The sequence below is a fragment of the Poecile atricapillus genome, chromosome 10 (genome assembly GCF_030490865.1).
Source record: "Poecile atricapillus isolate bPoeAtr1 chromosome 10, bPoeAtr1.hap1, whole genome shotgun sequence".
NCBI classification, from domain to species: Eukaryota; Metazoa; Chordata; class Aves; order Passeriformes; family Paridae; genus Poecile; species Poecile atricapillus.
Window position 1 is genome coordinate 21,200,203 of NC_081258.1, and position 14,147 is coordinate 21,214,349.

Here is a 14,147-nt window from a genome sequence, read left to right on the forward strand (position 1 = left end):
TGTGACCCTCCCTCCGCTGCTCCCTCCCCCCGGAGCCCCAGACTTCGCCGTGCCCTGGCTGCGAGCTTACATGGAGTTGTCTTTTTTTATTTTTTTTATAAACCCAGTCACAACACGGGAAGAGGAGGAGGAGGAGGAGGAAGAGAGAGAAAGACAGAACTAAAAACCCTTGAAGGATGGCTCTCCAAAATTGCTGGCGGAAGCACGGGGAATCCCTGGCAGCGCGGGAGCGGAGGTAAGGCAGCGTGCGCCCACCCTCCTGCCGGGCCCCGCGCCCTCGCTTTTGGGCCGGGAGCGGAGGGGAAGCTGGAGGTGGAGGTGGGAGGTGGAGGTGGGTGGTGGGAGGTGGGTGGTGGTGGTGGAGGTGGAGGTGGGTGCAGGAGACACCTTCCCCTCGCGCTGTTTAAGTGGGCGCGGCGCTGATGTGAATATGCAAATGCGCGGCCGGGCGCGTCACACGTGCGGCTGCTCCCCCTCCCCTCGCTCCCCTCCCTCGCTCGCTCCTTTCCCACCCGCGGCTCTCGGGGGGGCCCTGGGGACCTGGGGGGCCCCGGCCCCGGGCCGCCCGTCCCGCCGCACTCGTCCCGTCCCGCCCTGGGAGCGGCGGAGGTGCGAGGCCGGGATGGGAGCGGGGGTGGCCCCGACGCTCGGGGAACGGACGCGGTCGCTGCCGGGGGGCTCGGGCTGGCTCCCCCCCACGGCGCTGATTGATGTCAGGGGCCAACGGGACCCGGCTTTCCTGGCCGTGATGATGGTGATGGTGATTGCGATGATTACACTCATCATTAGTGGGAATTTGAATTTTGCGATGGTCAAGGCTGGGCGGGGGCACGACCCCCGCGCCCGGGAACTTAAGGAAAGAAAAGACAGGATTTGGAAAATGATTAATTTATGCGCTGGAAGGGTCGGGTTACAAAGGTTTTCACGCAGCCCCGTTTTATTGCGAGTATACGCGAGATCGGCAAAAAGATGGGAAAGGCGTTTTTGTTATTAAAGGAAAATCCTTTATTGGAGGGATGATTTAGAAATTTACAGTCAATGGAATTTAATTTTATCTTTTGCCTTTTGCTTTATCCACATTTTAATAAAAGAGCCACGAAGAATAAGAGTAGCCAGGTGATTGCTGAACAAAGCAGATCTCGAGTCTGAATAGGATTTAAAATCGGTTCCTGCGCTCCCCGGGGCCGCGGGCGGCACCCCCGGCTGTGCGCCCGGGCTGGGGGACGCAGCGCTGACGACACACACCTTAATGCAAAATTAATGGTTCATGTTCGGGAGGAACAAACTTTGTGGTACATTTTTCCTTCCCCTCTGTTTGCCTGCCTGGTGATTTGGGTATGCCTGATCACGTCTTGGGTTTAAATGTGGTTGTTTTGTGGAGAGAGCGAGTTCCAGGGGAGTGGAGTGCTGCTGGGGATGTCTGCCAGCACCCCGAGGTGGCAGTGACCATGTGTGCTTCTGCAGAACATCACTGGCATTAATTCACTGGGGAAAAAAACAAATGCAAATCAACTCCATTAGGTTTTCTTAGGTTCTACCAGGGACTTTAAAAGGATCTACTAATGGGATAACCGTATTCACTAGATTGATAAATAAATAGAAAATACCTAATTCTTTTGAGGTGTGGGGCTGGAAGAAGCAGATGAAAGTGACTCCAGGGTAACTGAATAAAACCCCTGTGCTGATAGCGCCTGATTGATCATAGTGTAGTGCACTAAGAGACAAGGAGTCAGCTGAGGGGAGAAGCGGGAAAAGGCGAGAGATGGAGCAGGAGAGAAGCGTAAGCCAGTTCCAGCAGGACAAGCCTGCTCTCCAAAGCGTGCCCGGTGTCCCGCGTGGCTCTGCCACCCAAATGCCACTCTGGCCTTCAGCTCTCAGACAGCCCAGCTGGTCGCTGTTGGCTTTTCTCTCATTATCCCGGTCTCTGTGCTTTCCCTCGCCGTGGCCGCAGGCCCGTCCTGTCTGCAGCGCGCTCTGGGGTACCCCTGGCACAGGCTGGTGCCGAGGGCAGCGTGCCCAGGGTGGTGTGGCTGCCGGGGGCAGCGTGGGCAGGCCGAGCCCCGGACACAGCAGGACAGAGCTGGGCTGGGGCCCTTTGGGGTGCCCGGGCCTCGTCCGGCACCTGCAGCCGTGAGCGCACACACGATTCCCCGCTCGCTCCGCCGTGCCAATAAAGAAGAAAGGCAGGGATGAGGATTGTTGCTATTGATCTGCCCAAGGGGATCATTAGGCATCAGTATCAATCTACAAATCAGTGGGCCTGTGTTACTTGCTTGGGCAGTCATTGCCAATTTGTTCCTATTAGATGGCCGAGCCCGGAGGTGTTTGATGAGCAGATTGGGTCTTTATCTCGGCGCTGGAGAGCAGGCGGGCGTGGGGAGATGCCGCAGCTTTGCTGGATTTCTGCTGTTTGTTTGTTTTCTTCTGCTGAAATCCTTTCCACTTGTCTGTGCAGAATTTTGTGGGGACTGAATGTGTTTCTGCTTTATGGATGGTTTTTCATATCATCAGATTAAACATATTGAGAGTTTAGGAGAAACTATTTTAAAATAATCCCCTCGCTTTTCTTCGGTCTGTTTACCAGCAGCACTCCCTATAAAAATACATATTCATGCCAGATTCTTTTGTTATCCTTTCCAGGTCAGACCCAACATTAGGAACGCAAACAATTTTGCTTTTGCTATCCCAGTGCCCGTTCCTTGGGATTTATTGAGTTGTGCTTAGTGAGGTGATTGTTTTCACAGTATTTCCCTCTGTGATTTAATTAATTAGGCAAAAACAAATTAATACTTGCAGATAATATTTTATTTTCCAAGTGTTTCCATGTGGAGGGCAGCCCCAGGGGTTAGTGGCCCCTTGGACACAGACCTACCCTGTGCGGCGCCTTCCAGAGCTGCCTCCCTCATCTGCATATTTGCAAATAAGAAAAACATTTAATACTATGCAAAATTAATAACAAATTTAGACTGTAACAGAAGAATGGAAATTAATGGCAAAAAAAGGGATCAAACCAGTTCTCATAAAAGATCTGATCCGACATCAATGCCGTGTTATTTAATGCAAACCTCGATTCCGACTGTTCCATCTCACTCCTCACACGAGCATCGCGCACTTTAAACATCTGTCCAGCCGTTAAAGACCCTATTGATGCTGCGTTATTGGATTTCTAATTTCCAGGTTTTGTCAGGGGGTTTAACAGACTATATGAGTGTTTATAATTTCTAATGAGTTTAATCTCTAATTTGCCTCTATTACCTGGGACTGTCAAATCCCTTTTTCAGCACTTGGTCTGTGGAAATTCAAAATACAGAAATACAGGTTTCTAAAGAACTCGAAATATTTGTCATATCTTTTATATACAAATATGTGTGCAGTAAACAGAACTATACATTCTTATTCTCTTTGAAGATCAAGCCTGATTTTAATCCTGCCTATCTGCTGCAATCACAATATATTACCTAAACCCAAGTTTCTTTGAGGACTTTTTGGATAGATGTCACTATTTCATTGGAGATAAAATAGGGTGTGTTTTAGGATACCACATTATTGCTGCCTGATTAGTATTTGATCAAATCCTATCTGTTTTTTTTGTCCCTGAGACAATCCAGCTCCTCCACATCCGGAGGCGAATTCGCCTCATTCTGTCTGACAAGTGTTTTGTTGGGGAGCAGCGGATCAGATCCGTGTAAACACGCGGCTGGGGCGGGGAGCCCCGCACTTTTAATTTATCATAAACTCCACAGAACTCATTAGCTTTCATCTTTACATCGCACGTATAGAAATGAATTCTGAGCTCACTCAGGGAGGCTTTTTTTTTCTGTGGAGTTTGCTGTACAAATATTTATGGACCTTTTCCTTTGTAGTAGAGATTCCAGTGGCAACAGCTATCACACGACGAACAGCAGCTTGCGACTTAGGGAAGAGGTTGCCAAAAGCTGTTGTTTATTTAGTTGCGTGGCATTTTGTCTTGAAATTTGTTTTGCTACTATTTGCAAAAAATACAGGGCTCTCTTGGGAAGAGAAATCGGGATTTTTTGCCTATACTCTAGAAAAAAAAAGGGAAAAAGCCTCCCAGAAAATGAAATCTAAGTGTGTTTGTATGTATGAACATAACTTTATAATCAGCGTATTCTGAGGATTTTTCAGAGCAGGAGGCTGCTCACTGCCCATTCACAAAACACACATATGGAGATTTTATGGTAGGTTTTGTTTTAAAGATAATGATTTGTCTCCGTGTTGCAGTTGTTTATGTTTCTGTCTATATCTCTTTCCTCACCCCTGTTTTATTTAGTAAGGTTTCAGCTGTGAAATTTCTCCATGAAACAATTGATACATTCTCCACACGCTGCAGCGAGGGAAAAAAAGCCCCTTAGATTAATGGTCAGTGTCTCATCCACACAAATTTGTGTTACGATACTACCGAGAAGCTGCGAATTACTGACAAGATCTAGAATAATTCCTAATGCTGTCGAAGGCTTCATTTTCCCCTCCGCATGATGGATGAGGCATAAGAAGTGCTTTCTGAGATCGTTAATGTGCATCATTCTGTTAAGTGTTATTAAAGTCCGTCTGTCTTCGGCAGCAGAAACAATGGCTTAGCCCTTATTTTGTCTCTCTCTTTGCTAAACTCCAAGTGGCTTTTGCTAATGTGGCCTATTTTGGGGCTCTTTGGGTGGCTGCTTTGTACCGCGGCGTTTCGCTTGCTTTGGGGAATCGTATTTTCCCTTTGAGTTTAATGTTGGCTCGTGGCATGGGAAGGCACAGTGGATTCCCGGCGATTCTATCTGTAACCTGTGGATAATGTCCAAGCAGTGCAGGATCTCTACCAGAGCTTCTGTTTAAGCTTGGAAAATAGGACTGAAGTTTCCCTTTGGAAGGCTGCTCCTGCGGAGCGACGCGGGGCTGTGAAACTCCCCCCGGGAGCTCCTGTGGCCGCTCATTTTCCCCTGGATGAATTGTTTGAAAATCTGGGAATTGCTGTGTGAGGAGAGAGGGAGCTGGTCCCTTGCTGGGAGGGAAGCTGGCACGGGGTGACCCAGACTCGTCCTGTGCAGCAGCGCTCGCTGCCCTGTCCTGCTCCCGCGGGCATCGCCCCGTTCCCCAAGGGGGAGGAGGCCGGGCCCAGATTGCAGATGGATCGTATTAAATCAAAAGTACTTTTAACCAAACAGAAGAATTCACTTTAAAGGTTTTTAACCTTTCTTAAGGGCCAATTTTTCCTAAAGCCCTGCGATAATAAAATACAATATAATTTATAGAGCACTCTCCATGGGTATGCATTCCTCCTCTCTTCTTTTTTCTGGTACAGTCAGATAAAACGTCCAACAACTGGGATGATAATCAAGAAAAAACAAAACGCAAGTGATCATAAAGCATTTAGAAATGTAACATTCCTTTTACAAGGAATTCAGACATCCTTGGGAAGCCTTACTTCTATACTTTTAATAGAATTAGAGAAGTGTGATGCACAGCTGGTAAAAGCTCAGTCATCCACAGTGCAGTGAGTTTTTGAGTATTTAATTTTATATTTGAATAATTCTCCAGATCAGGCTATAATCATGGATGTCATATAAAAAGATTTTTTTCATAAATTACATTATTTCACAGATGTGCAAATACTTCTGTGAAAAAAATTACATTGATCAGTTTTTAATACCCCCCTGTCTCACCCTTCAGTCAAAAGAAAAAATAGCTTTTTTCCCATCTTTGTCTTCAGAAAGGTGCTAGATTGTAAACATCTGAAGGAAATGAAAGGGGGTTGGCCAGTCCACCCCAAATTCTTTCCAGATTTTCATTCCTTTCACCAGCAGCCTTCTGTTCTTGGAGGAGAGGGAGGAACAGCAGAAGAAAGAGAGAGATGTCTCTGTTTCTTATTAAAGTGCAAAGCAGGGGCTGTATTTTGCTAATTTCCAATCTGCTAATTGGGAAGGGGGTTAGGAGGTGAGGGGCTGTGGTGGCACAAAGCCTGGCCAGTGACACGGGGACAGCAGGGACAGGCACAGCCCCGGCCCCGCTGCCAGAGAGCGCCTGGGCTCGCTGCACTCCGGAACCCCTCATTAGAACGTCCTGTTTGTTTTTCTAATTAGAAAGTGACTCGTTTAGCAAGAATAAACTTCCCCACAGGCTCGTGCTCTGCCTGGATGGGGTGCAGGCCCCCACACCCTCCGGGGTGCCTGAAAGCCTCGGGGGGCTCAGGGTGACCTGGCCTCTGGGGCTTGTGTCCCTCCTGAGCTCTGTGCCTTTTACCTGCTCCCAACAAGGGAAATGTTTCATCAAGGCACAGGCAATTCCTCAGCACATCCTCACATGCAGAGTATCTGCTTATCTGGATATTGTTGGGAATGGAAAAGTTTGCCCTAATGTTAAATTCAGGGATGGCAATTAAGATAAATGCCAACTTCCCAACTCTCACATCCCATCTCCTGTGAAGTTACACTTTAGGGGAAAGGACGGCTAAAAATGACTTTATAAAAGTTAACCAAGGTGTCACACCCTGCCTGCTTGGGCTTCAGTCAGAGTTGCCAGCTTGTCTTTCAGGGAATTTAAGTACCAGATGCACTTGGAGAAAGCAAGCTAAACATCAGAGTTTATTTTCAATATGCAAGTGGTATAAAAATATGCAAGCCCTGATCTGAGTGCTATGGAAACTGCTCCACAAAAATGTGGAACGAAAGCTGTTACTGTAAGCGTGGTTCATGTCCTGTAACAGCTGTGACAGCCCGGCACAGCTCAACACTTGTCCAATTAGATGAAAATATTCAAAAGGAAACCTGATTTAAATAAGATCTGTAATAATCTTTCACAATTACAAAGTACCCCAGTGACAAACACCGTCCCCCTGCCTGGGTCACCCGTTCCTTGCGCTGGCCTCAGCTCAGCGGACGCCGTCTCTCCCTCCTCGCGCCAGCTCCAAAAGCATTTTTCAGGGCTTATGTTACAGTTATTTGCAGATTATTTTAGGTCTGTGTTCTTTTATATCCACTTAGCAACTTGCAAGGAATATTTCAGGAGCAGCCCATGCTTGATGTGCCCCTTTTTGGGGAGCAGGAAGACTAGGTGGGGCGGATTTAAAAGCCATTATTGTATTTATGACAGATGGTTTTCAGTTTAGGCAAGAAAGCCCAGATAGACACTAGCACAGAGACAGGAATGTGGACACGTATCATTAAGCTCTTTCTTTTAATCAAATGCAAGAAATACAGTAAATTTATTTTTATACCTGACCTGTGGAACAAATATGGCTAATGGATATGACACATAATAGGTCTTAAAAGGAACAATTATAGTTTCCCTTTAACTTTTCTGATTTGTTACAAGTTGTGTCTATTTCTAAGGTTTTAAGGATACCAATGATTAAAATCATCCTACTGCATAAATTTTAGTTATTTACCATAGTTCATAAGTATCGTGCGATGACCTTTTTCTGGCTTCATAAAATCAGTGACTTAATATAATTTAGGATCTGAGAGTGCAAGTTCCTCGATTCATTTATCATTTGATGCTGAAATTTGTTTAGTCTGGATCGAAGGCCCTACTCAGCTTTTCCTACTGATCATGGATTCTTTGTACACTGGAAACTGGGAGATCTTTGTGTCTTGTCTCTTTCTTTCAAGTTTGACCAAAAATAGTCATTAAAGACTTCAGAAGCCTCCTGACTTTATAAATAAAGGCTCTTGACTGACTCTGATGGGAGCTTCATGCACAGAGCAGCCCCTATCACTAATTTTTCAGAATGGGAAAGTGTGTTAATATAGAATGCACCTTGAATTAAGTGGTTGTTTTTGACTGTATTCCAGACAACTTTTTATGAATGCAGTAAAATAGGGAGTTTTAATAGCTTCGGGAGAATTAAGACTGAAATTGTTCTATAAAGAATGTTTATAAATACATATAGATAGATGATAGATGTAGCTGAAAGCAGGAGGCAATACAGTAATTTATTTTAAAAATTCTTCTGTAGTCAGTGTGAGTGATTTCAAATGGGATCCCAGAATCTCCAAGCCAAAGCTCTCATCTTCTAAGGAATTTCAGTTACCTGGAATAAAATGTTGCCTTAGAAATTGTTGACGTAATAGTCCCCTTGGGAACCCCAGAGCAGTCAAAGAGAAATCCAACAATAAATCCAGGGGCCACCTGGATAACTCCCATTAAAGGCTTTTTTTTTTTCAGTGGAAAAAATTCTTTAAAAGCTTAATTCTTCCTAAATGTAAAGTCCAGCGATGGCGTTTCTGTAGAACTTCCACGGTTGGGCGTTTCACAGTGTTTTGTTTGCAGACCTTTTCCAGGGCTGTGTGGCAGGGTTTTCCTGCATCCCCCGGCCCGTGCAGGGGGAACCGAGGGGCGCTGAGCTCACCCAGGGGCTGTGCCCAGCAGTGCCCCCACACAGAGCCCTGCAGGAGTGTCCCCCGAGCAGGGACAGCAACCGGGCCCGTGCTGCTGGCAGTGCAGTTCTGGTCCTGCTTCTGGGTCTGTGCTGTTGGCAATGCAGTTCTGGTGCTGGGTTCTGGGTTCTGGGTCCGTGCTGCTGGCAATGCAGCTCTGGTGCTGGGTTCTGGGTCCGTGCTGCTGGCAATGCAGCTCTGGTCCTGCTTCTGGGTTCTGGGTCAGTTCTGCTGGGAATGCTGCTGGGCTGGCTCTGTTGGCAATGCAGTTCTGGTGCTGGGTTCTGGGTCTGTTCTGCTGGGAATGCTGCTGGGCTGGCTCTGTTGGCAATGCAGTTCTGGTGCTGGGTTCTGGGTCTGTGCTGCTGGGAATGCTGCTGGGCTGGCTCTGTTGGGAATGCAGTTCTGGTTCTGGGTTCTGGGTCTGTTCTGCTGGGAATGCTGCTGGGCTGGCTCTGCTGGCAATGCAGTTCTGGTGCTGGGTTCTGGGTCTGTGCTGCTGGCAATGCAGTTCTGGTGCTGGGTTCTGGGTCTGTTCTGTTGGGAATGCTGCTGGGCTGGCTCTGTTGGGAATGCAGTTCTGGTTCTGGGTTCTGGGCCGGTTCTGTTGGGAATGCTGCTGCAGAACGGTTCTGGGCAGCCCACTGAGCTGGGGATTGCCTCCAAACGCTTTTCTCCAGGAAAAGAAAAGGTGGGAAAAGCCCTTCAGTGGCCGCTGCAGCCTCTGGAGCGCACAGGGCGGCTCAGGCTGTGCAGGCAGGAGGCTGAGGAGGATTTCTGTGCCCCTGGGAAGGGCAGCGGGTCCCGGAGCGAGGCAGGGTGAGAGGTGCAGCCCTTGGAGGGAGCCGCACACCCCAGGCACGGCCGCTGGAACTCGCCGGGGCTCCCCCGCAATGAGGGGACACCTGAGGGGGCTCGGCTCCCAGCAAAGCTGTTTTCCAGGGGGGTGAGAGGGGAAATGCCGCAGGACACCCCGGGGCTTGGACACGCAAAATCCCCAAATCCCACACTGCTCCGAGCTCCCCACCATCCCAGCTGTGTTTTGTGCTGCAGCAAAAGGCACCGTGTGGCTTTCGATTGAAAATATCCAGGGAGAAACAATCATCCCATAAACCAGTGGAAATTTTATCACAATTTAATTCTCTATCAACATTTTCAAAAAGCAAAAGGGGTCAAGAACGAAGTGTGTTATTCTTAGTTGTGTGTATTATTAGTTAACATCAGCTGTCTGCTGATCCCCACCTCCGTGCCCAGTACAAAGGACACTATAAACCACATTTAAAAAAAATTACACTTGATTTTTGTAGAAATACATATAAAAATAGATTCAAGATCTGTGGGTATTTACATATGGTCATTTTACAGATTTTCTGGTGTGGTGGCTGGAAGACAAACCTCTTTTAAACCCTGTGAAATCCAACATTTCACTGAATTTAACATATTCTAAGTTATACATAATATATATTTTGAAGCAGTTTTATGCTTTTTCTATAGGCTTTGATTTTCAACAGTGTCTACTTTTTTGTGTATAATGAAGGTATAATTTATAACAATATTTAAAACAGTCCAAGCCAGTTATTTATACTGGTTTTTATCTTGAAATGAGGGTTGCTGTATCTTTTGGTTTTGCTTTATTTACCTCATCATTCCCTTATACCCAGAGCCTTTTTTTTGCAATTACATTTGTTTAAAATGGTATTTTTTTACTTTTAATATAATAGTGTTGTTTAGACAAGAGGTTTTTTTTCTCGTGAGTATTAAGGATCTTGTTTTGCTGCTCTCCCCGGAGCAGTTCAGTGCAGCAATACGTGCAGTCAAACGGGGAAGAGTCCCAAATTGTCTGTTCCCGTGCTTAGGATTCAGACAAGCAGGCGTTGTCTCCATTCCTATAAGGAGCAGAGAAATTTGGTGTTGTGGATCTGGGCTTAAACTTTTCCAGAAGCAATTTCTGAAGCAGGCCACTGTTTTTCTGGACGTTTTCCTGTGTTTTTGAGCAGAAAGCGGCTTTGCTGCACTGGAGAGGTAATCACTGAGTACGGGCTGCGCTGGGTATGACATTCTCACTGTGGGATAACGCACAGAACCATGTGGGAAAAGGGCAGCAGAGCCAGTTCTGTTCATCTTGGCCGTGCTCATCACCTGCCCTGCCCACAGAGCCTCCCGTGGCTGCCTGAGCTGAGTCTGCCTGCCACGAGCAAGGGATGGAGCAGCCCCGAGAGCCCAGCTCCAACCCAGGGAACCCACTCCCATCCCATCCCATCCCATCCCATCCCATCCCATCCCATCCCATCCCATCCCATCCCATCCCATCCCATCCCATCCCATCCCATCCCATCCCATCCCATCCCATCCCATCCCATCCCCAGGATCCCCCTGTGGAGCTCCTCCTGTGTCCTCTCCTGCCTGAGCTGTTCTCCTGCCCTGGCCCCAGGGCTGAGCTCCCCAGGAGCTGTGCAAAGGGCAGGTGTGGAAGGTGAGGTGGCCAAGGCCATGGATGGTGGCAGTGGTGCCTGGTCCTCAGTGGCCCTCGGTTCCTTGTCCGTGTCCTTGCAGCTTCCTGGATGGACAGAGCAGGGACAGGCCCTGCCTGGTGGCTCCGGAGCTGGGAGAGCTGTGTCCCCATCTGTGAAATAGTGATGGATGGTTTTCCTGCATTGGTACCAGAACTGGGATTGTTTCGCTTGGAAAAGCCCTCAGAGGGCATGGAGCATATGCTGGAGCCGGGCCATTCCCGGTGTCAGAGCCGGGCCATTCCCGGTGCCGGTTCCGGACTATTCCCGGTGTCAGAGCTGGGCCATTCCCGGTGTGAGAGCCGGGCCATTCCCGGTGTGAGAGCCGGGCCATTCCCGGTGTCAGAGCCGGGCCATTCCCGGTGTGAGAGCCGGGCCATTCCCGGTGTCAGAGCTGGGCCATTCCCGGTGTGAGAGCCGGGCCATTCCCGGTGTGAGAGCCGGGCCATTCCCGGTGTCAGAGCTGGGCCATTCCCGGTGTCAGAGCCGGGCCATTCCCGGTGTGAGAGCCGGGCCATTCCCGGTGTCAGAGCCGGGCCATTCCCGGTGTCAGAGCCGGGCCATTCCCGGTGTCAGAGCCGGGCCATTCCCGGTGTCAGAGCCGGGCCATTCCCGGTGTCAGAGCCGGGCCATTCCCGGTGTCAGAACCGGATCATTCCCGGTATCAGAGCCGGGCCATTCCCGGTGTCAGAGCCGGGCCATTCCCGGTGCCGGTTCCGGGCCATTCCCGGTGTCAGAGCCGGGCCATTCCCGGTGTGAGAGCCGGGCCATTCCCGGTGCCGGTGCCGGGCCATTCCCGGTGTCAGAGCCGGACCATTCCCGGTGCCGGTGCCGGACCATTCCCGGTGTCAGAGCCGGGCCATTCCCGGTGTCAGAGCCGGGCCATTCCCGGTGTCAGAGCCGGGCCATTCCCGGTGTCAGAGCCGGGCCATTCCCGGTGTCAGAGCCGGACCATTCCCGGTGCCGGTGCCGGGCCATTCCCGGTGTCAGAGCCGGGCCATTCCCGGTGCCGGTTCCGGGCCATTCCCGGTGTCAGAGCCGGGCCATTCCCGGTGTCAGAACCGGGCCATTCCCGGTGTCAGAGCCGGACCATTCCCGGTGCCGGTGCCGGGCCATTCCCGGTGTCAGAGCCGGGCCATTCCCGGTGCCGGTTCCGGGCCATTCCCGGTGTCAGAGCCGGGCCATTCCCGGTGTCAGAGCCGGGCCATTCCCGGTGCCGGTTCCGGGCCATTCCCGGTGTCAGAGCCGGGCCATTCCCGGTGCCGGTGCCGGGCATTCCCCGCAGTTCCAGCCGTGCCCGGCAGGGGGCGGTGCCGCCCGCTCAGCGCCACCGCCTCGGCCCCCGCCCCCCCCCCCTCCCCCCCCAGCTCCCGCGGGGCCGCGCAGGGCGCGAGAGCCCCGAGCCTTCCCGAGGGTCCGACACACGGAACCGGCACAGCGGGACCATCCCACCCCACCCCATCCCCATCCCCATCCCATCCCATCCCATCCCACCCCATCCCCATCCCATCCCATCCCACCCCATCCCCATCCCATCCCATCCCATCCCATCCCATCCCACCCCATCCCATCCCATCCCCATCCCATCCCATCCCACCCCATCCCATCCCACCCCATCCCACCCCACCCCACCCCACCCCATCCCCATCCCCATCCCCATCCCCATCCCCATCCCCATCCCCATCCCCATCCCCGTCCAGGGAGCACAGGCACAACTCAAATGGTTTGGAGACTTTTGCATTCGGATGTTGTTTTCTATAACAATATCCCTAAACCCCACCTACATTTATATGGAGCTTGTCCTCCTCTAGGCTATTGGGGAGCAAAGTCAATTCCTGCCACAAAGACAGAGGTGGTGGCCAAATGATTTCCATATAATATTAATTTTATGTGTGTATGGTTACACCAATTTTGCCTCGAAGTGTGAGGTGACAAAAACGAGGTGGTTTCTGTGCGGGTGCATTGGGTTGCTGAGGCGGGGGGTGGTGGATATTCCAGCACTTCTATTTCTGCTTCAAATATTTGTGTTTGTTTTTCAGGGGCTTTGTTAATACCTGAGGGAACCATTAATGCAGCCGAAATAACAGGAGATGTGATGTTCTCATGGTATTTTAGTATTTCACTTCCTCGATGGAAATGCCAGGAGAACGGCACATCTCGCGGTATTTGGGGCCCAGAAATAGCTCCCTTGGGAATTTTAAAAAAGCCCATAAAATACATAAACACAAATATGGAGATATCCAGGTTCCTGCCGAAGTTGCCTGCGCAGCCTTCCCTCGATTGAAGCCATCAGTCAGCAGCTTTCCCTCCCTTGCAGCTGATTTGTCTTTGTCACTGAGCGAAACTACTCTTTTTCCCTCAAACCGATGGCAGAGAACCAGAGCCGTGTCGGTAATTGTGATTATGGAGAGGACAGTTCTGGATTGCTCACACAGACAGAAGGTTTCCCCCAGTCTGCTTATTATTTTTCCTAATACGGCTGTTTCCTTTTTTAAAAAAACATGTTATTATTTTTTATTATTATTTTTGGTTGCACTATAATTTTCATTGGATATTTAGCTGTAGATAATAGTTAATTATCTAATCAAGCAAATGGTTTCTTTGGCTCTTAGCTAAAACAGGAAAACACCCCGGTATCGGGATTAAGTTTTCATCTCTATCAACTGGCTTAAAAATACTGAACTTGATTCCTTTTGAATTAACTGAGTCTTATTTTATTTTTTTTTCAATATCACCTATCACCATAGTAACCACCAGCTGTCAGTTCAGTTTCTGACATTTTTCTCATTTGGTAAGATTTCAGAATTGCCATCCTCCCTGCCAACATGTCATGAACAAGAAAAAAAAAAATTGCATGAAAAATCTAATGGGTGTCTGGTCTGATTGTCCTCACTCGTGGCAGGGAAGACAAAAACTGATGAATTGTGAAATGTATTCAGAGGGATTCAAGAAAAGCAAGTGTCTCGGACCCCCTCCTCACCCACACCTCCTCGTTTTCATCTTGTTATGCTTGATGCACCAGACATGCTTGCCCTGACACTCGGGTTTGTAGAAATTTAAGATTAACAGTTTTTACATTCACCTCGCTGATCCCCGGGTTTTAAAGTCATCATTAAAAATAAAGTTCGCAGAGCTCGTATTTAGCACCATTTCCCACTCATTGATGAGGTTTTAGCACCTGCGAATTCTCAACAAAACACTTCCCGTGCCTGAAGTCAACAGCCAGTTCGGTACATTCCCATATTCCGCCCCTATT

At 49.3% G+C, this 14,147-nt stretch overlaps 1 long non-coding RNA gene across 1 annotated transcript in view; it reads left to right on the forward strand.

The window, feature by feature from the left end:
- Positions 1 to 113: 113 nt before the first annotated feature.
- Positions 114 to 14,147, forward strand: part of LOC131582553 (uncharacterized) — a 258,694-nt gene continuing 244,660 nt past the window's right edge. The window contains exon 1 of the long non-coding RNA XR_009278363.1: positions 114 to 235. This is a non-coding gene — a long non-coding RNA (uncharacterized LOC131582553). The remainder of the gene's footprint in view (positions 236 to 14,147) is intronic.